This window comes from Pundamilia nyererei, unplaced genomic scaffold (assembly GCF_000239375.1).
Source record: "Pundamilia nyererei isolate P.nyererei 1_Seehausen unplaced genomic scaffold, PunNye1.0 scaffold00010, whole genome shotgun sequence".
Classification (NCBI taxonomy): domain Eukaryota; kingdom Metazoa; phylum Chordata; class Actinopteri; order Cichliformes; family Cichlidae; genus Pundamilia; species Pundamilia nyererei.
This window is the reverse complement of record NW_005187411.1, coordinates 2379904-2384362: the sequence shown is the minus strand read 5'-3', so window position 1 is coordinate 2384362 and position 4459 is coordinate 2379904.

Here is a 4459-nt window from a genome sequence, read left to right as displayed (position 1 = left end):
ACACACACACACACACACACACACACACACACACACACACACACACGAGCACAAGCAGATATATGTTTTTACTACGTGCATAAAAATGCATGTGAACAAATCATTGTCTAACACACAAATACACACCCTCAAGTGATAGCCGTTAAACCTGAACCTACATATTCTCTGTGTTTTCATAATTTTTAAATGTGTTAACTCACAATACAACTGACCTGTTCAGAGTGCTGGTGCTGAGAAATATGTAGAGCCAGATTGCATAAACATTTAGAGAAAATAGCTTATTAGCATGCTCTGCAAGGAGCCTCAGTTGTATATCACAACACTGTCTCAGTGAAGACTGCAGAACTGCAAGAACTGAACCTGAATTTAATGTTAAAATTGACTTTAAGACTTATTACATAAGACTTTTCTACAGAGTCGTTTCAACTCCAACAGAAGGACAGCTGCCATCGTCCTGACTCTCCATACCCACAAAGGACAGTGCTAATATGGTTCAACTGACAGACTGTATATAAAAGATGGGCATAGCTATTGCATCTAAAAGCTAAAAACAATTCACAAGTTCCTTTTCTCTCTTAATGGCCTCTTAATTGCTCTGGCTGCAAACATAAGTAAAAAAAAAAGAAGCAGGATAGGATTTAGGGAATGGCAACCCTTCATTCTGAGCTTCCCTCATTCATCAATCACAAGGCAGTAAAACTCTCAAATAAAAAATAAATAAATAAATAAGACTTTAAGCTTCTTATATACAGCCTTTTGGTTCACTACTGTTAACAATTACCATGAAAAACTTCCACTTTCCCAAGATTTACACTTACTGATGAAAACAATCTACAGTAAAAACCTGGTTAAATGCAGGCTTTAAATACATACATATGCCTGGCATTAAAAGTAGCACACCTCTCCTTTTTCACACGCTTAGACTCTTGCATGAATAGCTACATTATTCAATCAGACACCAACTCTCTCGCTCCCCTGTCCAACTTTGACAGGAGCTTGTGTTTTGCATACACACAAAACACAGAAAATAATCGCTTGACACACACGCCGACCGCTGGCCAGCTTTCTTTATTTTACACAGCACACTCTACACACATGCACACAGAAATTTCTCCCCAAAACACACTGGAGGAGACCCTTACCCCTCATCACGGCCCCTGTCACAAACGCTACTTGTCGTCAGGCGGTGTGTGACTCCCCTGAGTCGGTTGCCGAGCAACCGTGGCTACATTAATATGTGCGATGGGAAAGGAGCAGGGGATACCTCTTGCCTGTGGAGCGAAAGCAGCCACGACAGCGTCAGTGTGAGGCGACTGGTTCCCTCTCAGCACCCCCTACCCCCTCCCTCTGTCTCTTTCTTATAGCCGTCCAACGTTCACGCTCTGCTCAGTTAGTTGGGGAAACACACACAGCCGCCGTAGCAGGAGAAAAGGTATATTAGGTTGCACATCATGTAGAGCTAACAGGGGCTTCCACCACTTTAGCGGGGGTGCTTTTTAAAAAAATCCTTCTTTTAAATTTTTGTATGAATCATGTAAAAGCCAAGGTGTCTGCTAAACATATCTTATGCCTCTGAGCAGTAAAAGTTTTCTTGAGAAGATGAGCTTTTAATAAGGGTTGACAGGTTGTCTTGGAAGGAGAGACAAGCCCGAAAATCTCTCTTTTTTTGTAAGCTTTGCGGATTAAAGACAAAGGAGGATGGAAATATTCGCATGAAACAGCTTTGTTACCCCCCACCCCCATCCTGCCCATCAACTGACTCCATTCTTCAACTTGACATCATCCCTTCACACAGACAAGAAGAAGAAGAAGAACAAGAGGAGAAGAGAGAAGCAGAGGTGGGGAGGCAAACAGACGGGAAAGAGGAGGAAGAGCGGAGAGGAGGTGGGCAGCACACTTTCAGCTCTCACAAGGCTGAGGAGGAGAAAGTGACAGCAGCTAGAACTTGGCCACACTAGTGAGATGAAATTTGGAGAGGAGACGCTGCAGCGCTCGAGGAGACGACATCTAAAGAGAGCCCTAAAATTGGACCGCCTGGAAGGCAAGCCAGCAGTCTCTGGATCCCGTCCACCGCTTCCACCCCCAACAGCAGAAGGATGAGAGGGGTCGACTTTCACCTTAGTGGCCAGGGATGTCTGTGCACTACGGGAAGGCATCCCCTTCCAGCATGTCCAATGCTATGTTATTCCTGATGCTTTGCAAGGTAAGTCTGCTGCAGTTCCATTCTCATTCTAAACCATTAAACTCAAAAGGATTTACATCTGGAAGCTGTCTACAAACAATTTCACTGCAGTTACTCCACAACAGTGCATGGCTAGGAATTTAGTATGCAGCATGATATATTCTTTATAAATGTTAGATATTTACAGGCTCAGAGTTCTTTGCATGAAATATTGACTAAGGGTACCAGAGACCCCTTGAATCTTGAATAACAATTGAACTATTGTCTTTTTGTCTCTGTGCCTTTGCTATGAAAAATCACCTTAATAGTTAATAGCTTCGGAGTTGCACCTCATCTATAATGTTATCAAGTTTAAATATTTAATAAATGGGTTAAAGAGGTAAAAAAAATCTTTACATTTTTAAAAATAATTACAAAATAAAGCATTCCAGCTTTTCAAAGCATGGTATGGAGAGGCCAATTACATAACAAGGCATGAAAACGCAGAAACTTTCCTGTTTCTCACTTTGGTATGTGACTTCCTGAGTGCGTGAAATAAAAAAAAAAAGGAAAAAAAAGCAAATTTAAATGTTGTCAGTTCAAAAATAGGCCTGCCAATTTCTTCTCACTCACAAAACAATGAGTACAGGTTACGGAAAATGGGTCACGCTCACTTGAGAAACTATTTCATCTGATTTTCTTTCTCTGTCACTCTTCCTCTTTCTTGATTGGTCTACATTCATTCGCTGTTAAACAGTTTTTGTTCTCTACGTGACACTCACTAGTTTTTGTGTTTTTTGTCAGCGTGTGATGGGTGTCAAACCCATGTATGCGCGCGTGTGTGCGTGCGTGTGTATACATACACACTCGGGAGGGGTTGGGAGCCGTTTGATTTAATTCCATTTTAAAACAATGCCAAAAGCGACTCTGCCTGTCAGACTCGGTTAGCATCTGGAGTTGTTTGACATGCTCGGGATTATTCAAGTGGCAAAAGGTTTTACTCTTCACTGATCTAATCTGAGGATGTTAGCTTCCGTTAGGTGTAGCAGGAGCGTCCAGATTTATTGTCCCAGGTATGGATTCTTGCTATTTTCCCTCTTTCTGTTCCTGTCTGTGTGTCTGTCTGTTCTTTCTATACGACTGTGTATCTGGATGTGCACGACTGAAGAGCAAGGTTTGAGTTCGCTATGAAAAAAGAAAAAAAAAAAAACCTCCCAAAACGATGCTTCAAATTTTGAAGGAAAATTTGTTGATCCAGAGATGCTGCTTTTATAACGTTGGATAATGTCAGGACCTTAAGTGGCCCTGCCAGTGACAGACCTGCTCGGATTAATTACAGAGACAAAAGTGAAGATGTTAACATTTTATAATCACATAAAACAAGCTTGAGTATAAGAATAGAAATCAACTCTGAAATATTGAATGTCCTGCGCCTTAGTGTACAGTCAAAAATAATCAAGAGAATTAGAAACTGATCCAGATGATAATCTCTCATTTTGATATATTAACCTCAGCACGTGTATACTGTTAATGACTTCTGTTTCATGCTTGTTCAGAATGATAGAGCTCTAAAACACACTGCCCGGCCTTAGTGTTAAACAGACAGAGGAAGTCATTATGGGCAGTTAATGATTATAGCACATCGCACGATGCCAGCACCGGCTGCCTCTTGAAACAGAATGCTCTCGGTTGTTGGCTGTACAGACTGGAGCTGTTGAATGAGGATTCACTGGAAGGCATCCAGAGGGTTTTGCTGCGCTATGCACAGCTGTACCTTTCGGTGAAGCTCTTTACTTAATACACAGGTTTTGGCAGAGCCTGGAACCTCGTACTCACCACCACTTCCACGACCACCTCATCTGCCTCCCCTTTCTTCTCCCTCATCATCCTCAGGCACATTTCTCTCCTGTTTTTTTTTTTGTTTTTTTGCTGAGAATGTTTATATCAGTAGCGAGCAGGCTTCTTTATGCATGAGGGCACATCCAGCGCGCCACACAAAGATCTCCTTTCAGGTTGAGGGAAGCCCCGTTTATAGTGCTCCCCGGGAGAGGCAATCAAATCCCATTGTAACAGGTCAGGGGAGGAGGATGAATTTAACATAGAAACCGAGCATGACGTATTTTTATGTACGTCAAGAGCAGACTGTACAGTGTGTGGATGATTGCAGCAATTCAGAGTATCCATGTGGGATGTTCTGCTTTAGAAAAGACAATCATTTTGATGGTCTTATAAAAAGTCCTGCAGCAAACGTCATGTGACATTTACTTTATGAAAGGCATTTTAACCCCCCCCCACAGG